Genomic DNA, 27,490 nt, shown 5'->3' with positions numbered 1-27,490 from the left:
CCCCCTTCCACACACACAACAGAAAAAAAAATACTGAGTTCTAGTTCAATTTATTCAACATGCATTTAGTAAACATCGATGAAGTACTAGATACTAGTTTACATGTTGAGGATAAGACCTTACATTCCATCATGAGAAAATAACATATGCAGAGAAATATTTTTTTTTGTGCAAAGTAATTTCAAGGAGAAGGGGTACTAACAACAGAGGTCATTAGGAAAGTCTCTTGTAGGAGGTGGCACTTTAGTTGAGCCTAGAAGGGACCTAGATAGAATAAGAATCATAGCATAAGCCTTCCTCATATCTTTCTTACCCCTACCATGAGGAAGCCTTCTCAGTCAGAAAACTATACTGTCAAATGCCAGACCTGTCTCAAGGCTGGATTTATACCACAGAGAGAGAGCATGATACAGTGGATAGAATAAAATCTTCCCCTAGACATTTATTAGAAGAGTGATCCTACACATGTTATTTAACCCAAGTGAGCCTGTTTCTTCGTTTATAAAATGAGGATAATAGAAACACCTACTTTATCGAATTGCTGTGAATATTGAGTCAAATGGAAAGAGTACTAAGTTTAGAGCCAGAGTACTTGGATTCAATCCTACCTCCAATGATTCTGGGACAATGGGTAAGCCTCTTAGCCACCTTAGACATTAGTTAAAATGACAAGGTTTGACTACATAGCCCCTGAGGTACCTTCTAGTTCTAAATGTTTATGATCCTTGATTTATATGATTGTTCAATATTATGTCAATATGTTAATGAGAATATGGCATTTTGTTCATTTGGTGCTTCAGTAGTCTGTTGTTTATCTGAAAGATAATGTTCACTAATAATCCAAGATCAACAGAACTTTTATCAGGAAGCAGAAAGTCCTTCATTTTTCCTAATTTTGATCATGTTTTTCTCAATTAAAATTAAAATTTGAGGAGTTGGCATTTGATCTCCTCTGCATAACCTCTGCATGTCATCCCCCTTTAGACTCATCAAAGATTGAGTTCAATTCACTCTTTTAAGACCTTTCAGACTAGAGAGTGTCTGAAATCAGTGGGAACTTCACAAAACCCCAGAAATAAGAACAAAGAGATGCTGAGTCAAATTGTCTCTAACCTGGATCCAACAGCCTGAAGTAGACTAGCCTCAAGAATGTGATGAAGCAACTAGCAGTTTAACCACAAGTCTTATTTTATCATGTTGATGGCACATAAAACTAGAGGCTAAATGAAGTTCATGGTGCTTCAATCCCATAGCAGGGGAGATGAGATAGTACAGTTTTGTAATATATACCTCGATTTAGCAAAGTTTTAGGAACAAGTCAAGTCAATAAGCATATGATTAATACATATTAAGTGCCTATGGTATGCCAGGCAACCCTATGGAAACTTGAGGAATGGGATGGGGTGAAGTGAGGAAATGGAAGAAATATTTGAGCTGTGACTCAAAAAGATGTAATAGCTAGCTAGAATTTATATTTATATAACACTAAGCAGGGTTGTGCTGGTAAATGGTTAACAACCAGCTCCTGTGAGATTAGATATAGATATTGATAGATATGACATTTTTAACTTTAATCTATATTATTATTTTCTCCATCACGTTTCAAAGTCTGGAAAATAACCAAAAATACTAAATTAAGCCCTGATTTGTAGTGTTTGCCAATTTCCAAGGGTAAATACCCACACTGAAAACTGAACAACTGCTTCTTCCAAGTCTGTTAGAGCTGGCTCCAGCAAACCCCTGCTAATATTTGCAAATCACTTAACAAACAATAATAATAACAGATGATAACTAACATTTACACAGTGTTTTAACGTTTGCAAAGCGCTTTACAAATATCTTGTTTTATCCTCAACAACAACTATGGGAGATGGGTGCTATTATAATACCCATTTTACAGATAAAGAAAATGAGAGATGAGAAAAGTTCAGTGACTTGCCAGGGTCACATAATTAGAAAGTGTCTGAGGCTAGATTTGAAATCAGGTTCTTCTGATTCCAAATCCAAAACTCTAACCACAACTTATCTCTTCCTTCTAAGTATATCATTCTAGTTTCTCTTCACCAATCATTTTTGTTGTTGTTTAGTCATATCCGACTCTTTCATAGCACCCTTCCATCATCCACTATCTCTCAAAGCCTTGCCAAGCTCATTTTTGTTGCTTCTATGACACTATCTACCCATCTTATCCTCTGCCATCCCCTTTTCTTTTTGCTTGCAATCTTTCTCAACATCAGGGTCTTTTCCAATGAGTCCTGACTTCTCATTATGTCAATAAAGTAGTTAAGCTGAAGCTTCAGTATTTGACCTTCCAATGAATAGCCTGAATTAATTTCTTCAAGTATTGACTGATTTGATCTCCTTGCTGTCCAAGGGACTCTTAAAACTCTTCTGAAGCACTACAATTTGAAAGTCTCAATTCTGATATTTGGGTTTCCTTATAACTCCTTATAATTTCATTTTAACTCTCCACCAATCATTACCTCTTAGTTAATAATTCTTCCCTTCTCATTGTATAGTCTAGACTGTGTCTAAACAGATTGATCTGTCTTAGAAAACAAATAACTTATTGGGATTTGCCCAGCTCCACCCAAACCAGATTCATAGCAGGACCTAAAATAGGCCTTGAGTGTGATGTCAGTTTAGCACAGAGCTGTAGCTAGCAAGTTTTGTGCCTAGAATAAGATCAAAATACCCAATCAACTTAAATGGCATACCATCAAGTCTAAATGTTGTTAATGGAAAATGAAACCCTTGTTACTCTCCCCTTGTTATAGCTCTGAAGTAACAGCTTGAGTTTCTGGAAAGCAGGCACTGCATCATTACTTACTCCATGACATGATTGCTTAACAATAATACAAGCACAGAATTTATAACTTTACACAATTACCATGAATCACTTCTTTTAAAAAGAGTTATTCAGTATCTTTCTGTATCATGACAATTTTAGTTCTTGATAATCAATTCCTTTGATTATTTTGGGAAGACTCTAAGGAATGTGGAAGAATTCTGTCTGTTCAAAAACAAAGAATAAAAAAATGAGTTTGACAATGATTAAAGTCGTAGAACTTCTCTACTACTTTTTTTTCTAAATTTTTAATTTATTTGTTTTCAGTTTTCAACATTCACATCTATAAATTTTAAATTTTCTTCCCCTTCCTCCCTAAGACTACATGCAATCTTATATGGGTTCTACACATACATTTCCATTAAACACATTTGCACATTAGTCATGCTGCATAGAAGAATAATTTCTGCTACTTCTGAAATTTAGCTTAAGCATTGTTTTCCTTTGCTATTGTGACATTTTTCTGGTGAGTGTTTCTTATTGTATTGGCAAGCTGGAAGAACCAAGCAAGGCACAAATAACCCGTTACTGACAAAATAACAAAGATATTAATTTTATTTGTGAATAATGGTAAATTGGTTTTTCTTAATGAAGGCTATGTGGGTAAATATTTAACAACCAGCTCTCTGGAAGGGGAAAAAGTATACATGATATGCTTTTAATTTTATCTTATTAACATTTTCTCCATCACTTTTTAAAGTCTGGACAACAACCAAAACTACTAAATCAAGGCCTGATTTGTAATGTTTCTTCATTCCCAAGATATAAATACACTGAAAAATTAACACTTGGCTCTTTCAATTTTTCTGTAGTATGATTGAAATATATATGAGTCAGTGTAGCACAATTGAAAAAGCACTGGTCTTAGGACCTGGGTTCAAATCCTACTTCAGAAGTTAACTATCTGTGTGAATAAATAATAGCCTTTTTAAGCCCCAATTTCCTTATCTGTAATATGAAGAGGCTGGACTAATTGACTTTTAGAGTCTCTTCTCTTCTGAGGTCTATGATCCTATGTAGTCTAGTAATTTTTATGAAAAAATTGATTTTTGAATTGAAAATATGATTCTCACTCTCTGCATAGAAAGGTCAAGAAGATTCCTGTTAGCTAGAATAAATTTCTCATTTTGTCTTCATTGTTAAGGCCCTTGTTCCCACCCTGTGCCTTTCTTATTAAGGAAGCTGACACCAGAGGGCAGTTGAAGGCTTTTTAATGCATGCAGCAGTCTCACATCTATTTCTGCGGAAGTTTTTCAAGTTTGTTTACATTACAAAACAAATTAAACCCATTTGTTTCAGTCTCTCTAAACACATATCACTGGTGGTAAGGAAGAGCGTTAAGTCTGAATATGAATTCTGCCACTTAAAACCTGTGTGAACATGGAAACAGTCTCTGGGCCTCAGTTTCCTCATTTGTAAAATGAAGTGGATTGGACTAAATGACTGATTTTATGTGAGACTGCATTTATATAAAACTCACTGATAAGTAGAGTCGTTAAGAACTTTGAAACCTATGTTACCACTATTTACCACTAAGATTTAGCCCCTTCTTGATGGATTGCTGTAGCTTGGTTAATTGTAATAGACAAAAACTACCTGTAAAATACAGGAATAATTAATTACTATATTTATATTTAATAATTATTAAAATGAGCAGATTATCAATGCTATGGTGCAGTGGAAAGAGTGCTAAACCTGAAATCCCAGCACCTCAGTTAAAATCAACTCTGCCATTTACTACTCATCTGACCCTTTACCTGAATGAACATGTTTTCTCATAAAATGAAGGGGTTGGACAAATGACTTCTAAATTCCCCTTCCAGCTTTAGATCTTTAAGAAACCCAAATGATTCCTCAGGTTCTAGCACTTTGTTAGGTCAATAATTCAATTACTAAAAGGTAGCTGAAGTATACTAGAATTAACACTGGTCTTAGATCAGAATCTTGAGCTTTTGTAATTGTTAGCTAAGAAGTCTTAAGGGTAAAATAAATATGCATATGTGTATCTATAGTTCAGTATAATTATATACAAAGGAGGGCTGTGTAAAGTCCCTAGCCTATATATACACATACAGATATGTATACTTGAATATGTTGTATATAAATTGACATATATACATGTATACACACATGCACATGTGTGTGTATCTGTTTCAATATAATTTTTTTCTTTATATGCTATGTGTTTCATTTTATCTGTTTAAAAACATTATTATGAGAAGGGATCCCTGGGCTTAATCAGACTACCAAAGCAATCTTAGACACACAAAAACAGGTTAAGAACCCTTACCTTAGACAAACTTCCAAAGCAGTCAGCTACTAAAGGTGAATAAGACTGACTGACACCTGTCAAAAACTGAGCTATGTTAAGATTAATTGACTTGCCTCAATCACCCACACAGCTAGTGCTAAAGCCAAGACGAGAAAAGACCGGGGCAGGGGGGGGTCAGTGGAGGAGAAAAGGAGATGATGTACTTCCTTCCCAGAGAGATCCTCAGAGTTTTTCACTGGCTCTCCACACCTAGGTGCAAGACCCCAGGGTAATATCTGAAGCATTGTGATGGCTCCCTTCTCCCAGGACCAACCTTCCTCCTACCCCAAGGGAGTGGGCTCTTTAGGGAATGGATTAACCTGAACACTACTGCATCCTGTGCCACCACCCCTGTGACTCTCCTAAATGTTTTTTGTCCCACATAAAAGAATTTCTAATTAAGGGTTTAGACAAACCACCACCTCAAAAAACCTTTCCAGAGGCACTACTTTGGAAGATTTAAATGGGAAAGAGAACTGTATCAGCATTCTACACTAGGCCAAACCTAAAGTACAACAGTCAGTCATGCATGTGGTCCAACCTTACTCTAAGAACAAACTGTACAATGAAGGAATCAGTCTGCCTCCTTTAGTCTCACTCCTTTCCCACTTCCTCAAAGTAGCTTCAGGGCCTACAGAAAGCATATTCATAAAACTTATTCAGTAGCTAAATGATATAGAGATGACAGAAAAAGATTACATTCAAGTAGTACTTTAAGGCTCTTACAAATCCATTGTCTCACTCCAGAGTCATTAAACAAAATAGGGTTAGATTTTACATGCTATTTGCTAATTTAGCACCCACTTGCTGACTGGACTCAACTACATAGACTCCTTGCTTATATGTTTTCTTTTCATCCTTTCCAAATGTCTCTTTTTTAGTATTATTATGAGGAAAAACCTACAAAGATGCATCGATCAACAAGCTTTTATTAAGTGATTGTTATAGAGAAGACTTTTCTGGCCAAGGGAAATTAAATTACTTGCCCAAAACTACAATGTTAGTAGCAAAAATGGAATCAAAAATCTACTTTTTTCATTAGAATAGTTCTTTGAATACCTACCTATGACTCTTTGAGGGGGAAAAAAAACTAACCTAAGTTTGCAGCTATGGACTGACATCTCCTCATTGTTGTTGTTGTGTTCATAGTTTGTTCTTGAAGAAGACCATGACATCAGGCAGATGATGGCATGACTTGCATTGACTTTGATTTGAGTGAAGGAGGACTATGCAAGGTCACCAACCTCATTTTCTCCTCTGGAACCATCTGGGTCCAGTGGCCAGATATTGATCAGGATGACTTGGGTGCATAGTGAACTTAGCAGGCTGTGGAGATTAGGTCAAGCTGTCCTCTCTCCCCAGCACAAAGCACACAGTCCTTACTAAGGGATCCCTTGGGTCATCTCTTTTTCTTCGTTGCCCTACTCAACAGATGCTATGCTTCTCTCTATGATCTCATACCTTATCCCCACAAGGCCAGACTTTTATTTCCTTCCAGGGTGATAATTATATAATCCAACAAATTTATTGTACAAATGTGCTAATGGGAGAAGGCTATAAAGGCTCTTCCTCCAACACCTAGGCTACATATGCACATTTTACCAAAGGCTTTCTAGAGATAATTTGGATCTTAAGAATGATTTCATCATTGTGGCTACACTATCAGAGACAGCAATCCCATCCAACTCCTTAGTGGATAGCTTCATCAATTGCTGTGCCTAAGTAAACCTGGTAGTCAACTTTCAGTGATGAGGTTCTCTACTGTAAGCTAAACACTTAGCTAAGCCTCAGACAAGGGATTTTGAGCTTGAAAAGACCTTAGAAATGGCCTAGTCCAATCTAATCTTACAGATAAGGAAAGAAGGTCAAAGAGATGCAAGATTACACCAACAGTAAATGGAAGAGTTCAGACTTCAACCCGTATTCTCTAAATCTAATGTCCATCCCACTATTTCATGTTCTCTCTATAGGCATAGTCTCTACAGAGTCTTTCTTGCTTGGTAGGGCCTATCAGTGTTCATGCAACATGGATATTGTCTTCGAGAACCCTGGGCCATCTCCATATTATAAGATTGTATATAGTAAAGTTTGTTTTCCATAATCTAATTCAACAAACACACGATGTTTTTTTTGGTTAGTTGTTTTTCATCACTATCTGACTCTAACCATGATCCCATTTGGTGTTTTCTTGGCAAAGATACTGGGATGGTTTGCCATTTCCTTCCCCAGCTCATTTTACAGATAAGAAAATTGAAGCAAACATGGTTAAGTGACTTGCCTAGGGTCACACAGGAAATAAGTGTCTAAGTCTGAATTTGAGCTCAGAATCTTGCTGCTTCCAAGCTCAGCACTCTATGCAGTGCTCCACCTAGCAGCAAAATATGTATCAAATGTCTACTAGTATAGAGGACATTGTGCTACAATGAAGCTACAAAGACAAAAAGACAATTGTAACAAACCTCAAAGGCCTTCCATTCTAAGGTGGGGGAAGAGGACGGAGTAGGCTCATATGGAAGAAAGTTAAAAACAAAGTATCTGAAAAAACAAAGTAATTTGAGATGGTGGCAACGCTAATAACTGGGGTGGAGGAGAAATCATGAAATGCATCATATAGAAGAGGGCCCCTAAACTGTTCTTTGAAGGAAGCTAGATATTTTAGGAGGAGATGAAGAGGAAGAGCATTCAAGAAATGGATTGTGTCAACTTGTATAAGTAAATCCCATAATGCTAGTATATAAAACAGGACAGATGTTTATGATAATCACAGTTTTTTAAATGCATATATGTATATGAATATAACATATCAAAGTATATGAATACATATGCTAGTGTATATGGATAGATAGATAGTATATATACACACATCTTGTATATAATCTTTCTGGCATCAGTTGAGAGAGAGACAGACAAGAGAAAGAGATGTAGATGTAGATTATAAGTACATACATTCACCAGTAAAGTCTGGAGGTGACCTAGGTTTCCAAAAGTTATGTTGGCCAATTAAATATATAACTATAATCCAAGGACTGAATCCAAGCTGAATTCTGAAAGACTCATCACCAATCTGACCCTGAAGTCTTCTTTATTTTATTATTTATTTATTTGATTGTTTGTTTATTTTTTATTGCAATGATAACTCTTAAACACCTATTAGGCCTAGAGGAATAATGCCATTCTGCACCCTATTCTTTCCCCAAAAAAAGTAAATAAAAGGTCATTTGTTCACATACCTTTAATATGTTGTAAACTCCTTGAAGACAGGAATTCTTTTTCATTTTTGTCTTTATAGTTCCACTTCTTAATGCAGTCCCTTAATAAATGCTTGTCCACTGACACAGAAAAGTGGAGAAAAGATTGGAGATGCACAAGAGGAAGACAATGGTGGATGCAAATTGCCCTGCCTTCATGAAGGTTGCACCTCCCCCACCTCATGATGAAATCACAGATGAAGGATATATAAATATGTGCTATGTATTATTTGTTATATATTATATTTACTCAAAATGGGCAGCTGGGGTTGCACAGTGGGTAGAGCACTGGGCTTGGAATCAGGAAGACTCATTTTCATGAGTTCGTATCTAGCCTTAGACATTTACTAGCTGTGTGACCCTGGACAAGTCACTTAACCCTGTTTGCCTCAGTTTCCTCAGCTCTAACTTGGGAACATAATAGCCTCTACCTCACCAGATTGTGATGAGAATCAAATGACATAAAAATAGCAAAACACTTAGAATGTGCCTGATACACAGTAAGAACTACATAAATGTTAATTGTTATTGCTGTTATTGTTACCTGTGATTTTATCAATGCAGACAATTCCTCCACTGAAAGAGAATGCATCCCATCCATATCTGCCCAATCTGGGTAACTCTTGTCCATGTTCCTACAAAAAAGTTCCCTACAGGAAGTCTATTAAGGTACCAGGGGCCTTTCTTGCTTTCTCCTGATGTCTCAGGATACCAGTGTAGTACACAGGCTGCCCATCAATTACCCACGTTCTCACAGCATAATCAACCTATTATTTTCTTCAATCACTGATCATTTTTCATGGCATCCTTTCTTCATACTTTCTTATGTGTTATGTGCTGCAGTCTGATCATACCCTCCATGTACTTCTTGATGCCTTCTGAGGGATAATCATTTTTAATCTTTCAAAGACTCTAAAAAAGGCTCCCAAACCCCAAATTGTGACCTAACAATGCACATGGTAAGAACCAAGTGAATGAAGAATATCTGTTGTCTAGATTATGATATTAAGTTGCTAAACTCACAGATTTAGAGATTGAAGGGATCTGAGTGACTGTCAATGCAATCTCACTTTTTGTAGATGAAAACACTGAGGCCCAAAGCTGAAGGTTGTAAGTAGTAGAGCTGGCATTCTAAGTCCCCTAACCCCAATTCCAGGGTCCTTTCAATCAATAAATTAACATTTATTAAGTACCTACTATGTGCATTGTTCTAAGCTGTGGGGATACAAAAAAGGGGCAAAAGACAGTTTCTATCCTCAAGAAGCTTATGGTATAATGGGATAGAAAACATCCAAACAAATATATACAAAATAAATAGGAAATAATTAACAGAGAGAAGGCACTAAAAGTAAGAGGGGTTAAGGAAAACTTAAAGTAAAAGATGGAATTTTAGTTGGAACTTAAAGGAAGCCAGGTAGGTCAGTAAGTGCAGTAGAGGAGAGAGAGTCCTCCAGGTTTGGGCAACAGCCAGAGAAAATGCCCAGAGCCAAGAGATGGCATATCTTGGCTGTAGAACAGATAGGAACCCAGTGTTACTAGATCAAAGAACATATGAGTAAAAGGTAAGAAGACTGGAAAGGTAGGAGAAGACTAAAGTATGAAGGGCTGATTGGAGAATGGATTAGAGTGGGGAGAGAAATTGACCAGCAAGCTATTATAATAGTCCAGCTGTGAGGTGATGAGGGCCTGCAATAAAGTGGTGGCAATGTCAGAGGAGAGAATAGGGTCAGATGCACCTGCAGAGTTCATCTGTCTATATCTAAACCTATCTGTATTCATTTCAGTTGGAGAATCATTGAGTTTGAAATGGCAATAGCACATCTGTAAAAGCATGCACCCCAACATACACAGGAAGGCCTGCTATGCAGGTCCTTAGATCTGCATTTCTAAAAGGAAAGCAACCTTTGAGGGGTCAACAATCACTTTAATCAAGCACATATATATATATGTATATACATATATACACACACACACACACACACACACACACACACACACACACACACACACACATCATTCACTTAGTTCAGGGGAAAAAGTCAGCACCCTGAACTTCAGAGAAAATACAGAGGAAATAAAGATCAACAGACAGGGCTTTCAACTGTCTGACTACAAGCAATACATACATCACCAATCCACACACAGATCCAGCTGTCTAACCATTACATACATACATAGTTACCAGAGAAAGAAGCATCAACATATGGGTTTTCAAAGCCAGGGACTGCTTAGTGACTTTCCAGAGTCTGGCACAAAAACCTTCTTCTAAAAACTAAGCCCCAAAAGTAAAACCTCACCTCAGAATACTTGCACATTTTTCAGGGCCAGAGGACCTCACAGCCCTTGAGAACCAGTACCTCATTAGAAAATTAACAAAAGGTGTGGGCCTCCCCTAATCAAGCTTCCCATAATGGGCAGGCCCATAAATGGGTGGGGAAGATCTTTAATCTCATTAGCATTACATTGGGCCCCAAGATCTTTCATATCCATTAATGTAGACATTAACATTTCTTAAGTAAATACAACATAGTTCCCACAAAATAAATACATCATGGACTTTACATTTGCAGAATACATAACATAACATCATTCTCTGGAGGTCAGTCTCTGGGAAGTGAGCAACCAGCTCCTCCTTCCTCAATCCAAAACAAAATGTCCAAATGAAGTTCTCGTAGGGGTGTATCCACCCCACACTACCCTTGTAGGCACTCTCAGGTGCAAGCTCTAATGAGCCAAGTCCCAGTCTTAACAATGCTTCAGTCCCCACTTCCAAGTCCTGCGGGATGGCTGGGCAACAAAGCTATCGGGGTGGAGTCCCTCCCACCCACCATAGGCAACTCCACCTCCTGGGTCCCAAACTGTCCCAGGAGAATGCTGGAAAAAAAAAAAAAAAACCACTCAATGCCTTCGAAGTCCCCATCTTGCCCCAGGGTTGAACTCTGAATTCCTGGGGTCCACCTCCTCCAGCTGAACCCAGACTCTCCCAGCTCCCACCTGGGTCTGCACACAGGCAGGTCTCTACTCTTCTTCCAGGGCTCACCTCTCCAAGGTTGGCACACAGGCAGTTCTTCACTTCAGCTGGGTCGTTTGGCAGGCCGTTTTCCACTCCTGTTCCATAGCTTGGCATAAAATACAGTCTCAGGGCATTCACCCCTGGAGCACTGTCAGGAGCCAGGCTAATCCACTCAAGCCTTGGCTCTGGCCATCCCCCACCTCCTGGGACTCCGCAGAACTATAGCCACCACAACTGGGAAACAACAGGCAATTATTCCAGTCCCACAAAACCCCATACTTTCCTTTTAATTTGCAGATCCTACCGACTACTCTATAAAGTAAAAGCAAGCAACCTGACATACACAGGAAGGCCTGCTATCAAAGGTTCTTAGATCTGAATTTCTAAAAGGAAAACAACTTTGGAGACATCAACAATCACTTTAATCAAGCACATAGATATCATTCACTTAGTTCAAGGGGAAAAGTCAGCACCCTGAACTTCAGAGAAATACGGAGCTAAACATCGACAGACAGTGCTTCCAGCTGCCTGACTATAAGCAATACATACATCACAGACCAACAGGCTAACTCAGCTGTCTGACCATACATACATAGATACCAGAGAGAGAAACACCGACATCTGGGTTTTCAAAGCCAGAGGTCTCCTTAGCAGCTTCCCACAGTCTCATCTGGAATACAAATCTTCTAAAAACTAAGCCCCAAAAGTAAAACATCACCTCAGAGTACTTATACATTTTTCAGAGTCATAGGGAATCATAACCCTTGAGAACTAGTACTCATTAGAAATTAACAAAAGGTGTGGGCCTCCCCTAATCAAGCTTCCCATAATGGGCAGGTCCATTAATGGGTGGGAAAGATCTTTAATCTCATTAGCATTACAATGTCCAAGTGGAGATGTCCAGTGGGTAACTGGAGATGTGAAACTGGAACTCATAGGAGATAAGACTGAGTATGCAAATTTGGAACATATTTCCATACAGGTGACTGGTGAAGAGAGTAGAGTAGATGAGATATGCAAAGGAGATACTTTAAAGAAAAAAGCCAAGGACAGCACTTGGAATATACTCCTTTCTCACCTCCATCTTTTAGAATCCCTGATTTCTCTCATGACTCCACTCAAATGTTAACTTCTATATGAACCTTTTTTTCCCCATCCCCACTTCCTTATCTTTCCTCTTTCCTTTTCCCACTACTAGTACCCTCCAACTCCAAGCTGCTTTGTATTCATTTTGTATGTGCTTATGGATGTACATGTTTTCTCACCCATTAGAATGTGAGGTCCTTGAAGGCAGAGACAGCTTCACATTTGTTTTTTTGTTTCCTCAGTGCTTAGTATGGTGTCAGGCACAAAGTAGATGCTTAATAAATGTTTGTTGATTGATTAATTGAAGAAATGTTAGCCTTTTGGTCTCACCAAGCCTTCCCCATATTAGTGTCTATATGAGCACAAGAATTATGATGCTTTCTTCATCATACAGAGCATGTGCATGTGTGTGTGTGTGTGTGTGTGTGTGTGTGTGTGTGTGCAGTGCTAGTTTACCTTTGTTCATGTAATCACGAATTATCCTTTATGGAAGTATACTATAGAGAAATTTCAAACTGATGAATTTGCTAATCTGTTCCCTAATCAAATAGATCAATTTTCTGTCTAAGCCTGGTTATTGGGTTTGGTTTTTTTTGCCTTAATATTAATTAAGTAGTGCCTGGTAAAGGACAAGGCTTATTTTCAAACACATTGAAGAAACTATAAGCAGAATGAAATTTCAGTGCTAGCAGGATCCCTTAAAGAATGGCTTAGAGTAGGGGTTTTGTATGCTAATTGCCATTTTTTCTCATTCAATCATCAAATCAAGTTCCTTTGTAGGCAATACTTTGACCAGCCTCTTTGCAGCTATTGTATGCCCTTGAAAGTGATAAAATAGTATATCCTTTTATTTAAAGATTGTACAATTGAGACTTGTTAAAATAGCAAGACTTGAATCTTCAACAAAAGGCAAATAGGAGGAAGAAGATGAACCAAAGTTATGTAAGCAATTATTTGTGCTAGCTAGAGATTACTGTTTCCCCAAACTTGGGTAGTTTTTTCTTCTGCAAAATAAAAACACAAGCTTCATTTAAACTTTTTATTAAAAGTATTTTTTTTGTATTTAAATTTATTTATTTAAGTTTTCAACATTAATTTCCACAAAATTTTGGGTTCCAAATTTTCTCCCCATTTCTCCCCTTCCCCCACCCCAAAACGCAGAGCATTCTAATTACCCCTATCACCAATCTGTCCTCCCTTCTAACATCCCTCCCTTCCCTTAACCCCATATTCTCTTTTGTCCTGAAGGGCAAGATAAATTTCTATACCCCAATACCTGTATTTCTTATTTCCTAGCTGTATGCAAGAACAATACTCAACAGTTGTTCCTAAAAGTTAGAGTTCCAACTTCTCTTCATCCCTCCCTCCTCACCCATTCCCTTTGGGAAGGCAAGCAATTCCATATAGGCCATATCTGTGTAGTTTTGCAAATGACTTCCATAATAGTAATATTGTGTAAGACTAACTATATTTCCCTCCATCCTATCCTGCCCCCTATTTCTTCTATTCTCTCTTTTGATCCTATCCCTCCCCAAGAGTGTTGACTTCTAATTGCTCCCTCCTTCCACTGCCCTCCCTTCCATCATCCCTCCCACCCTGCTTATCCCCTTCTCCCCAACTTTCCTGTATTGTAAGATAGGTTTTCATACCAAAATGAGTGTGCATTTTATTCCTTCCTTTAGTGGAATGTGATGAGAGTAAGCTTGATGTTTTTTCTCTCACCTCCCTCCTTTTTCCCTCCACTAAAAAGTCTTCTGCTTGCCTCTTTTATGAGAGATAATTTGCCCCATTCCATTTCTCCCTTTCTCCTCCCAATATATTTCTCTCTCACCACTTAATTTTATTATTTTAAGATATGACCCGTCATATTCAATTCACTCTGTGCTCTCTGTCTCTCTCTCTATGTGTTTGTGTGTGTGTGTGTGTGTGTGTGTGTGTGTGTGTGTGTAATCCACCAATTACCCAGATACTGAAAAAAGTTTCAAGAGTTACAAATATTGTCTTTCCACGTAGGAATGTGAATAGTTCAACTTTAGTAAGTCTCTTATGGTTTCTTTTTGCTGTTTACCTTTTCATGCTTCTCTTGATTCTTATGTTTGAAAGTCAAATTTTCTTTTCAGCTCTGGTCTTTTCATCAAGAATGCTTGAAAGTCCTCTATTTCATTGAAAGACCATTTTTTCCCCTGAAGTATTATACTCAGTTTTGCTGGATAGATGATTCTTGGTTTTAGTCCTAATTCCTTTGACTTCTGGAATATCATATTCCACACCCTTCAGTCCCTTAATGTAGAAGCTGCTAGATCTAGTGTTATCCTGATTGTATTTCCACAATACTTGAATTGTTTCTTTCTAGCTGCTTGCAATGTTTTCTCCTTGACCTGGGAACTCTGGAATTTGGTTACAGTGTTCCTAGGAGTTTCTTTTTTTTGGATCTCTTTTAAGAGGTAATCAGTGGATTCTTTCAATATTTATTTTGCCCCCTGATTCTAGAATATCCTTTCTTCTAGAAAAATTATCCAGTTTTCTTTGACAATTCCATGAAAGATGATGTCTACGTTCTCTTTTTGGTCATGGCTTTCAGGTATTCCCATAATTTTTAAATTGTCTCTCCTGGATCTATTTTCCAGGTCAGTTGTTTTTCCAGTGAGATATTTCACATTATCTTCCATTTTTTCATTCTTTTGGTTTTGTTTTGTGATTTCTTGGTTTCTTATAAAGTCATTAGCCTCCATCTGTTGCATTCTAATTTTGAAAGAACTATTTTCTTCAGTGAGCTTTTGAACCTCCTTTTCCATTTGTCTAATTCTTTTTAAATCATTCTTCTCCTTATTGGCTTTTTGAACCTCTTTTGCCAATTGAGTTAGCCTATTTTTAAACATGTTATTTTCTTCAGCATTTTTTTGGGTCTCCTTTAGCAAGGTGTTGACCCTTTTCTTGCATCTCTCTCATTTCTCTTCCCAATTTTTCCTCCACCTCTCTTACTTGATTTTCAAAATCCTTTTTGAGCTCTTCCATGGCCTGAGACCATTGAATATTTATTTTGGATGTTTGGGACGCAGAAGCCTTGACTTTTATGCTTTCTCTGATGGTAAGCATTGTTCTTCCTCCTCAGAAAGGATGGGAGAAGATATCTGTTCACCAAGAGAGTAACCTTCTATAGTCTTATTTTTTTCCCCTTTTTTGGGCATTTTCTCAACCAGTTACTTGACTTTTGGGTCCTTTGTCAAGAGTAGGGTATACTCTGGGAATCTGTGAGATCTCAGTTCTTCCAAGGTGGCACAATCAAGTGTGTACAGTGGTCTGGGAGCAGGTAGAGATTTTTGTGCCCAGAATCTCAGCAGTTTCCTCTCCATAGGTACCTGACCTCCAGTTCCACAGCCATTCAGTGTGAGATAAAGATCAGCTCCCTCTGGGCCTCTACACAGAGCTGAAGTAAAAGTCAGTTCCTCAGTGCCCCCAGGGGTTTTTCGATCCAACAATGAATGTGTTGGAACTGCTGCCACCTGCCTGATGTGGCCTCTAAGTTGGCTGCCTAAGGCCAGAGCTATGGGAAGGCTCTTCTCCCTTCCTGGCCAGCTGAAAAAAACACATCACTGACCTTTGGAGCCTGTGGGTTGAGGGATCTGTGAACCCACTGCTGCTGTGACTGGAGATTCTGCCCCTGAGGTGCCCTCCTCCCAGAACCATGCCAAACCATGTGGCCAAGGCTGGGCTGGGGTCTGCTCTGCATTTGTTGCAACAGACTTTTTCCATGGGCCTTTCAGGTCACCCTGGGCTGGAAATCTCCTCCACTCTGTGTTGTTCTCCACTTCTGCTGCTCCAAAATTTGCTGAGAGTTGCTCTCTACAGGTATTTTATGGGCTGTGTGGGGAAAGCCTGCATTTGTGTGTGTTTCTATCTGCCATCTTGGCTCCACCCCTCTTAAAAGTATTTTAACAAACATGAAGAGGATGATGAGGTTCAAGAGTTGGGTCATCTGAAAGAACTCAAGAAGCAGATTTCCTCCTAGTCTAATAGAGAACTTTATTGATGCAAAAACATCAGGCTAGCCCTGGAAGAAGGACTAGCAATTTGCAGAGGGACAAGGGCTCATTTTTATACACAGTTTTGGGACACTTAGCCAAGAGTTCTTAGTGAGTAGCTAATCACAGGGGACAAGGTATCAGGAAAGGGAAGCAGGTATGCTGCGTACAATTCAAGGATGTGATCAAAAAGCAAGCAACTTAGCTTCCAACATTTGGTCCAGAATGGGGGCTAATCACACACATAGAGTATGGGCTAAGGAAGCAAGGTTTTATTTATCTGGCAGAGCTTCCTGATACTGGGCAGATTCAAGTGAGGCCCTGTTCACTGCTGAGCAGTTAGCCTCAACGGTTGCCGTTATTGCTGAGCAAAAGTCATCCTCATCATTACTCCTAAACTATTGGTAAGAGAAATCTTTCAGGATGACAGGCAGTGATCTCTTCTTTGGCAACTACGTCCTGCTGACAAGGAGCACAGAGCTATCCCTAAGGAGGAGGAGAATGGAAGGGTGGGGAAATTGAAGTCTGAAGTTATTGCCAGCAGAGTCCATGGCAGAGAGCTCTATACTACTAGCCAACACAGTAGCCAGTAGTTGGTAGCCTAGGAGCTGGAGATGGAATTTCTGTATGTGAGATGACATAAAATGTACTAATAAATTAAACAAACATGCCATGAAAATCAGAAGCAGTAGACTGACTAGAAGGGGGGTAAAATGAGGCTAAAACAACATCTAGAGGATGAGTAGAGCATCGAACAGGTGTCCTTGATGCAACGCCATCTGCAGGTGGACAGCCAATAGTCTAGGAGACACAAATCTGACAAGCAAATTCAATATCCCAAATATAAGGAACATTAGATGTGATGTCAGACTAGAGAAAAGAAAAGAAACCTAGTGCTGAGGTCAGAGTTGGGAGAGTGGTCCAAGTGTGAAAGAATTCACTTAGACAAGATTCTAGCAGCATTCAGGAGATGCTTTTCTTTACGTGAAGAAGTACACAGGTCTTTTTTTTTTTTTTTTACTGAGAAAACAAATTGAGACCCCAGTATTTGGAGGAGTTATGCTTATATAGAGGTTTGAGAACAATGATGTAATTTTAGGGGTTTTTATGCAGGTTAAAGATAAGGACAAATAGAATGAGGAAGAAGGTTGCTTACAAGATGAAGAATTATTTATGACATAGGATGAGGAAGATGGATACCAAGATAGTGAGAACAAGGGGACACAGGATAAAGGAGACAAAAACAATTCTTTTGGTACAAGTTAAGGTGAAGTTTTATGGTATTTCAAGATAAGGGGGAAAGGACTTTAGGATGCTCTCAAGTTACAGGATGAGCTACAGAATAAGCCCCAAACTCCCTCAGGAGGGGCTTCATAAAGTACTGGAAAAAGCAACCCTAATATTATTTTAACCCCTAGGATACTGTTTGTATCCATATCATTTCCCCACCCAACCTGGAGAAATCTTTCAGGGAAATACATTTCATACATATGTATGCATGTATGTGTGTATATACACATGTATGTATATACGCATATGCATATATACATGTGTATATACACATGTGCATATATGTGTACATACACATGTGTATATACACATGTATATATACATGTGTGTGTTGCATGTATATGTATATATGTATGCATGTATGAATGTATATAGCTACTTTCTGCTGAATTGATTTCAAGGGCTGAGAATAGGTTGAGGAGGAATGGTCAGTGCAGAATGTGGTACCCGATAAGTCCAAAATGGAGAGAGGCAAACTGCTCAGGGACATCAAGGGTAGGAGTTGATACCCTAAGAATTGAAGGTGGAATTTTTGCAGTCAAGAAGACACAAAGCAAACCGAGAGGTTAAACAAGCATGGGCCAAATATAAGAGTGAGTAAAATGATTAATAACAGAGTCAGAAGGGGGGAAAAAAGGAAAAGGAACCATGACACCCAGGAGGAGGTAAAGGGAGCTATCAAGCTGGAATGGATGTCTTGCATCCAAGAAGCTGCCTGTAGTATCCTTTGAGTAAGAAGTTCTACCTTATGGGAATTATTAAGGTACATACAGCAAGAGGTGTTGGTCAAAGGACAAACATCACCTGAGGAGGCAAGAAGATAATAGTCAAGAACAATGTGGTTGTCTAGAACCATATTAACTAAGGAGTCAAGTGATTCCCAAAGTTCAGATAAGCCATGACCTGTGTCATTTGCTAGAAGTGAGACAGTGGCTAATAGGGTAGAGAGAATTGCTTCATGTTTCCAGTGACAATACCAAGAGAGTAAATACTCACCTCCCTTGGATAGGTACCAGAGATTGTTTTCCCAAAAACTCCATTTGACCCAAGGAGAATACAAGTGAGTATGACTGTAGATTTGGATCAGGGGAACTGCTAGGCCAAACATACACTGTCCAAATGGTTGGTAAAGGGAGAGACAGCAGGAGGTCAGGACAACATCAAGAGGCTGAGAAACATAGATGGTTAGTCCACAAAGAGAGACTGTTTCTGGGGCAGCACAAAGGGAGCCTATGGTTTTATTTAAACTAGATTGCAATCTTATTTCCTGAATGAGCAATGTGTTGCAGGAATCAGGAAGATACCTGGGCCAATGCCGGGTAATATTATAAGGACAGAAGATGGCGGAGTAGAAAGACGCACATATGCTACCTCTGAACCCACTGCCCATAAAATACCTGTAACAAAAAGAACCACGGGCGAATTCTGGAGCAGCAGAAGCCACAGAATGGAGCTGACAAGATTTCTGCTCCTGAGAGCCTGAAAAACTCTCGCAAAAGGTCCCGCGCGCCCAGACCAGGAGCAGAGCCCAACCCTGCTTTGGCGGCGCAGCGCTGAAAGGAGCAGATCCGACCAGGCTTCAGGGACGGAATCTCCAGCAGCCGCGCGGGTCCCTCCACCCACAGGTGACAAGGGTCGGTGAGAGGGTCTCTTTGGTAGGTCGAGAGGGGAGTGGAGTGCCCCCATAACTCAGGCCCCCTAGGGAGGCAGCAGCTGAGGCGGGAGCAGGCCAGGGCTCCCCAAGCAGGCAGGAGCCTGGATCCATTGTTGAAGGTCTCTGCATAAACTCCCTGAGGGAACAGAGCCCGTGAGGTGGCCCTGCCCTGACTTGAGCACCTGAACTTAATCTCACACTGAACAGCAGCCCTGCCCCTGCCCAAAGCCCTGAGGCTGGGGAGCAGCATTTGAATCTCAGACCCCAAGTGCTGGCTGGGTGGATCTGGAGGCAAGGTGGGTGTGGAGAGGACACTCAGAAGTCAAGTCACTGGCTGGGAAAATGCCCAGAAAAGGGAAAAAAAATAAGACTATAAAAGGTTACTTTCTTGGTGAACAGGCATTTCGTCCCTTCCTTTCTGATGAGGAAGAACAATGCTTACCATCAGGCAAAGACACAGAAGTCAAGGCTTCTGTATCCCAGCCCACTCAACGGGCTCAGGCCATGGAAGAGCTCAAAAAGGATTTTGAAAATTAAGTTAGAGAGGTAAAGGAAAAACTGGGAAGAGAATTGAGTGACATGCAAGCAAAGCATGAAAAACAAGTAAACACCCTGCTAAAGGAGACCCAAAAAAATGCTGAAGAAAATAACACCTTGAAAAATAGGCTAACTCAATTGGCAAAAGAGGTTCAAAAAGCCAATGAGGAGAAGAATGCTTTCAAAAGCAGAATTGGTCAAATGGAAAAGGAGATTCAAAAGCTCACTGAAGAAAACAGTTCTTTCAAAATTAGAATGGAACAGATGGAGGCTAATGACTTTGTGAGAAACCAAGAAATCACAAAACAAAACCAAAAGAATGAAAAAATGGAAAATAATGTGAAATATCTCATTGGAAAAACAACTGACCTGGAGAATAGATCTAGGAGAGACAATTTAAAAATTATGGGACTACCTGAAAGCCATGATCAAAAAAAGAGGCTAGACATCATCTTTCATGAAATTATCAAGGAAAACTGCCCTGAGATCCTAGAACCAGAGGGCAAAATAAGTATTCAAGGAATCCATAGATCACCGCCTGAAAGATATCCAAAAAGAAAAACTCCTAGGAATATTGTGGCCAAATTTTAGAGTTCCCAGGTCAAGGAGAAAATATTGCAAGCAGCTAGAAAGAAACAATTCAAGTTTTGTGGAAATACAATCAGGATAACACAAGATCTAGCAGCTTCTACATTAAGGGATCGAAGGGCATGGAACAGGATATTCCAGAAGTCAAAGGAACTAGGACTAAAATCAAGAATCACCTACCCAGCAAAACTGAGTATAATACTTCAGGGGAAAAATTGGTCTTGCAGTGAAATAGAGGACTTTCAAGCATTCTTGATGAAAAGACCAGAGATGAAAAAAAAATTTGACTTTCAAACACAAGAATGAAGAGAAGCATGAAAAAGTAAATAGCAAAGAGAAGTCATAAGGGACTTTACTAAAGTTGAACTGTTTACATTCCTACATGGAAAGACAATATTTGTAACTCTTGAAACTATTCAGTATCTGGGTACTGGGTGGGATTACACACACACACATGCACATGCACATGCACAGACACATAGAGACAGAGTGCACAGAATGAATTGAAGAGGATGGGATCATATCTTAAAAAAATGAAATCAAGCAGTGAGAGAGAAATATATTGGTAGGAGAAAGGGAGAAATGGAATGGGGCAAATTATCTCTCATAAAAGAGGCAAGCAAAAGACTTATTAGTGGAGTGATAAAGAGGGGAGGTGAGAGAAAAACATGAAGTTTACTCTCATCACATTCCACTAAAGGAAGGAATAAAATGCACACTCATTTTGGTATGAAAACCTATCTTACAATACAGGAAAGTGGGGGATAAGGGGATAAGCAGGGTGGGGAGGATGATGGAAGGGAGAGCACGGGGAGGAGGGGGCAATTTGAGGTCAACACTCATGGGGAGGGACAGGATCAAAAGAGAGAATAGAAGTAATGGGGGACAGGATAGGATGGAGGGAAATATAATTAGTTCTTACACAACGCTACTATTATGGAAGTCATTTGCAAAACTACACAGATTTGGCCTATATTGAATTGCTTGCCCTCCAGAGGGAAGGGGTGGGGAGGGAGGGAGGAAGAGAAGTTGGAACTCAAAGTGTTAGGAACAACTGTCGAGTACTGTTCTTGCCACTAGGAAATAAGAAATACAGGTAAAGAGGTATAGGATGGAGACAAGGGCAGAGAGGGATGATAGAAGAGAGGGCAGATTGGCAGACAAGGGCAATTAGAATGCTCAGAGTTTTGGGGTGGGGGGAGGGGACAAAAGGAGAGAAAATTTGGAACCCAAAATTTTGTGAAAATGAATGTTAAAAGTTAAATAAATAAAAAAGAAAGAAAGAAAGAAAATATTACAAGGATATAACCTTCAAGGGTTTCTCCAGTTGTCAGACAAGTAAGGTTTTGTGATGCCTGGGTCCTTGTCTCCTGTACTCATATTTGTTGAAATTCTGGTAATAGTGATCCCTTGGTCATCTCCAGCCCAGAAACCCCGGCTCATGGCTGTCAGGTTTAAAAATAGGTGAGGGATTACTATGGCAGGGAGATTTTTAGAGTAATGTTCAAAGGATAGATTCCATGCAGAGTTTTCCTGGGAAAAGGGGAGAGCTGTGGAAATGATGGTGACACACCCAGCAATCATGTACTCCACCCCACCCTACAGAGTTCCCTATTTGAAATAAGGCATTAGACTTGCAGTGGACAGCAGGCTTAACCCCAGCCATCAGGTGAGGATCAGGAATGTATGGGCTAGGGTCAGGGGAAGTGGTTCAAAGCAGGGACCAGAACACAGCGTAGCTGGAGAAAATAAAATAGAGCAAGGGAAAGTGAAAACAGAAGAAGAATGCAGAGGAGCTGTTCCACCACTTTCATAAGTTCATGTCTTGTGTTGTTTCTGAAGAGGTATTTCAGGCCCTCCACCAGCTCCCACAATTATTTGGGGTGATGTTCAGAAGAACTTGTGGTGGGAGGTGGAACAGGTTTAATTCAATAATCATGGGTCCAGCTAGGGAGGCCTTCAAACTTAACAGCAGCAGGAGTAGCTGGGAGGACCTTATACAGCCCTTTCCATTTCTCTTCCAAAGAATCAGTGCTTTGTAATTTCCACAATTTAAGACAGACCACATCTAAGGGGTCATTGTTAGGGACCAGCTAAGGCTGATTTGTTGGAGATAGGGAGGTGTGAATTAGCATAGTCAGATGATGTGTTTTGCAGAAGGGGAAGAAGAAGAAGGAAATATTTTATCAAGAGCTAGTGCTGTGTCTAAATGGACATCAGCAGTCAGAAAAGACTCATTGGAACCATCCTGATCCAGAGGAGGGCCACTGTGGGGAGCTGTACCCAATCTTGGCAAACCTCCTGAATCAATTTAGTCAAGGTTCTTTCCAGGGTATGCTTCATCTTTTCCTAAAGATGGGATAACAGGCAGAATGGAGGTTGTAGATTATACCAAGGGCCTCAGCAGCCTTCTGGGTAATTTGTGAAGTAAAAGCCAGTCCATTAATGCTCTGCAAGGAGTACAACAGTCTGAATCTGGGAGTAATTTCATTCAGAAATGCTTAAGTCACTTCCACAGCTTTTTCAGAGTGACAAGGGAAGGCTTCCACCCAATTACTGAAAGTGTCAAGAAGTACTAAAGAGGAGTTTGAGTCCTCTATAAGATGGCACGTGTGTGAAGTCTATCTGTCAGTCTTCCCCAGGAAAAGTGTCCCAAAGCTGCACTGGATTGAGAAAAGGAGGGGGTCTAACAGGGCTCTCAGAATTGGTTCTAAGGAGATGGGGCATGTCCTACAGACTTGCCTATGGTGTCCAACAGTTTGGGTCCTGAGAAAAGGGGTTTCAGAAGGTGATGAAGGGTGTGTTTTCCCAAATGGGTAGCCTGATGAAGCCCCTAAAGGAATTTCCATGTCCCTGATTCAGGAATAACCAGTTTGCCTGTGGGAATTTTAAACCATCCTGTAGACAGGAGTTCATTTATTCTACAAAAATATTGTTATTGTTTCTCAGGGGTACATTGAGGGCCAAAGGAGGATGAGACCTGGGGAATTAAGGGTATAGTTAAAGACGGAGTCCATGCTGCTGCTTTGCTAGCAATATCAGCCAGCTGGTTTTCTATAGCCTGATCTAAGTTGAGACCCTCTTTTGATGTTCCCTACAGTACACAACTGCTAGTTCTTTGAAGGGTGTACAGACTGGAGGGATCACAAAATTTCAAGATACCATGTCTTATGAGGGAATTTTTTGTGGTTAGGGACCATCTTTCCTTCCATATTGCCCCATGGGCATGAAGCACAAGGAAGCCATATTTGAAGTCAGTGTAGATGTTGATTTGCTTATCTTTCCCCAGTTCTAATGCTCTAGTGAATGCTTTTAATTCATCCTTTTGTGCTGAAGTCCCCAAAGACAAGGGGTGTTATTCATTTATGCTATGGAGCCTAACTATTCCATATCCTGCTCTTCTAATCCCTTGTTCCATAAAGCTAGAGCCTTCTTAGTACCAAATGTCATCAGGGTTTTCCAAGGGAACATCTTCGAGATCAGGGTAACTGACATACTGCCTCAAATGCCTCCTCACAGTCATACAAGGAATTCTTGGAATTCCCAGTGGAAGGAGGCAGGGCAGCAGGGTTCAGGGTGGAGCACACTCCTAAGGTGAAATCGGGGGTATCAAAGAAGAGATCCTGACACTTGATCAGCCATTAGCTTGCCATTAGTGTCCTCTTATTTCCAGAATGTTCTGGATATATTGGGGGGTCAGGACAGTCAGTGGCTACCCTAGGGTGATCTTAGCTGCTTCCTCTACCAGGACAGTGGTGGTTGCTACTGCGCAGAGACAAGCAAACCAGCTGGAGGCTGTTGTATCTAGCCATTTAGAGAAGTATGCTACCAGGTATAGATAGGGCCCCATGGTCTGAGTAAGTATATCTACAACCTGACCAGGTTTCTCATCTATGTACAGGGTGAAAAGTTTCCCTAATTCCTGTAAGGCTAGTGTTAGAGCAATGGTCAATTTGGTTTTTAAAGTGTTAGATGCCTTATCTTGTTCAGGTCCCCATTTGAAGGGTAAGGCATAGGGGCCTTGTGTGGAATCATAAAGGGGTTTGGCAATGAGGCCAAAGTTGGGAATCCAAATTCCACAAAATCCTGCCAGACCCAGAAAAGTGCAGAGCTGGCATTTAGAGGCAGGTGTAGGATAGGCCAAAACTGCTTGTTTTCATTCTATTGTTAGGGAACAGAAGGTGGGGGTTAGGAGGTGACCCAAGTACTTTATAGATCGTACTTCAATATTGGCTTTTGGCAAGGAGACCTTGTATCCCCTCTGACCTAGAAAAATTCAGAGTGGAAAGAGCAGCCTCAATGACTGTTTTGCAAGAGGGGCTACAGATAAAGATATCGTCATATTGAATAATAGTGCTGGAATGGAGCTCTAGATTCCTGAGGTCTTTGCCCAATGCCTGCTCAAAAAGGTGAGGGCTATCACGGAAACCCTGTGGGAGGACAGTCCAGATAAGCTGACAGGGATTTCATTCCCCAGGTGCCACCCACTCAAAAGTAAAGATATATTGGGAGCCTTTGTGAAGTGGTATACAAAAGAAGGCATCTTAAGATCTAAACTAGTAAACCAGAGGGTGTCTCCTGGGACCTGAACTAAAAACATACAAGGATTTGGGATAATAAGATGAATGGGGACACCAGCTTTGTGGATCCTGAACCATGCAAATCTCCCATTTGGCCTAAGAACAGGGAGTATTGGAGTATTACAGGATGACTGATGGGGAACTAGTAGTAAGTAAAAACTTAGCAATGAGAGGCTGTAACCCCAAGTGGGCTTTGGGCCTAATAGGTTATTGTCCCTGGGGTAGTTATGGGGTTGGGTCCCTCAGACAGATCTGAACAGGGATGGCATGTACAGCCCTCCCAAAGACTCCATTGTCCCAGGCCGCCAGGGTAACCTTGATCCAGACCTCATGTGGGATGTGGGGGGTTTGCCTGTCATAACTAATAGGGTTAGGGTGTTCGGGATCAAGGAAAAGTGGGATCCTAGTTTTAACATGAGATCCTGGCCCAGTAGAAGAATGAGACAAGTGGGAAGGATAAGAAAAGCATGCATGAAAGCCTGTCCCTCACAGAGAGAAAGGCTTCTGTTTCCCTACCTTTCCTGGGTTTTCTGTCAATCCCCATTAAGGCTAAGGTTGAAAGATAAGTGTGGCTGGATAATGCACAAGGGGAGAGTGGGTGGCTCCAGAATCAACTAAAAAATTAACTGACTCACCCGTCATGTCAATTGTTTACCCTGGGCTTAATCATAGTGATGTGAAAGGAACATGCCAGACGGACCCCAGGGACTTTTCATTCTGAATCTGAAGGGGTCCAGAATGCTGACAGTTATGGGGTCACAGTGGACAGTTGCATTTCCATGGCTTTTCTGGCAAGGGAGAGGGCATGGCCCAGGAGGTGGATTGATCCCTTGTCTGATCCCTTTTGGGGACAGTCTCTGGACCAGGGGGCCAGGCTTTTTACACCTAGAGTAATTGCCACTATTCCATCTCCTAGAGCCCTGGTTTCCAAGATAACATCTGCCAAGAGATATACCTTATCTCAGGCCTGTGGATTTTCTCCTCAGCCTCCACCTTATCTCTCTTGTTAAAGACCTTAAATGCAATTTCCATTATCTTCTTAAACAGGCTTTAAGGACCCTATTCTAATTTTTGCAATTTGTGCTACATGTCTGAGGCCCATTAGGAAACAAAATGCATGCTCAGGACTGTCATTCCTGCAGGGGAGTTGGGGTCAGGGTTACTGTATTTCCTCAGAACTTCACCTGGTCTGTTTTTAAAAAGGAAAGGATTCTCATTGATTCTTGGGTAATATCTCTCAAGCCATCATAAAAAGACCTGCTTTTTTAATCCTTCCTTCATCCTTTCCAATAGACAGCTAATCATATGATCCCTGCTATCCCTGTCATTCTCATAGCCCCATGAGGGATCAGAGTTTGGGACCACTGTGACCCCAGGAAAATAGCAGGATCCATTAGAATTTCAGGCCCATATCATCCCCACATTTCTGGGCATAATCCTAAATCATCCTTTTTTCATCCACCGTGCAGGCAGTAGAGAGGATTAGATTGATGTCTCCCCATGAGAGGTTAAATTGGAGAAACATGAGTCAGGAACTGCCAGGCCTAGAGGCCTGTATTGGGCTACCCGAGTCTTTCCTACCTCACCTCCGAGGTCTTCGGCTGGCCACGCCGGATGCACGTATGAGAGAAAGGACGTTCCAGAGTCAAACAGGGGTTGAGCTTTATTACAGGGGTCTAGTTACAAATGCAGGGGGGTCCTCCTTAGGAGGAAGAGGGGGGGATTTCCTAAGGAGGCTAAGCTTAAGGGATTGGAAGTAGAAGTACAAGCAGGGAGAGAGGGGGAGGGGAGAGAGGAAAGAAAAGAAGTGGAGCCTACTGTCCTCTTTGGCTCCACACGTGCTAAGAGCGCTTCCAGGCTTCCTCAATCCTACTTAACCTTCAGCCACATAGTTTGCATCTCAATACCGTGCTGTTAGATAACAATAGTGTGCCCAGATCCGGGACGACCTCGAGGGCAGGGAGACTCCACCCATCACATATCTCCCGGGGAGAGGCGGAAATACCCGAGCTAGCCGAGCTAGCTCAGTCTGACCTTCTCGAACCCCCGCTGTTCATGGAGGGCCTCGTAAGACTCTAAGATTTAGAAGTCCCCACTTTTACCCGCCCGAGACCGTCCACACGGAATTGAGCTTCCAATCCCAACAAGGAACCATCTGAAAATTTAGTAGGGTCCTCTGAATAGCACCTTAGCTTCTCTTTAATTTGGGCCAGGTCTGTCATAGAAAAGGGGACATGGACTTTAGTGTTCCCACCCCAGGCGTCAGACCTCCAGTAGTGGGAAAATAGGAGTTGGATTTGTAAGTCTGGGACA

General features: G+C 40.6%; 1 long non-coding RNA gene across 1 annotated transcript in view; it reads left to right on the top strand.

Moving 5' to 3' along the window:
* LOC140506080 (uncharacterized) overlaps positions 1-27,490 on the top strand; it is a 95,946-nt gene that overhangs the window by 27,657 nt on the left and 40,799 nt on the right. The gene's annotated exons all lie outside the window — the stretch shown is intronic.

Source organism: Notamacropus eugenii, chromosome 1 (assembly GCF_028372415.1).
Source record: "Notamacropus eugenii isolate mMacEug1 chromosome 1, mMacEug1.pri_v2, whole genome shotgun sequence".
Lineage (NCBI taxonomy): Eukaryota > Metazoa > Chordata > Mammalia > Diprotodontia > Macropodidae > Notamacropus > Notamacropus eugenii.
Note: the sequence above shows the minus strand (reverse complement) of the source record. Positions and strands in the feature narration are given on the sequence as shown.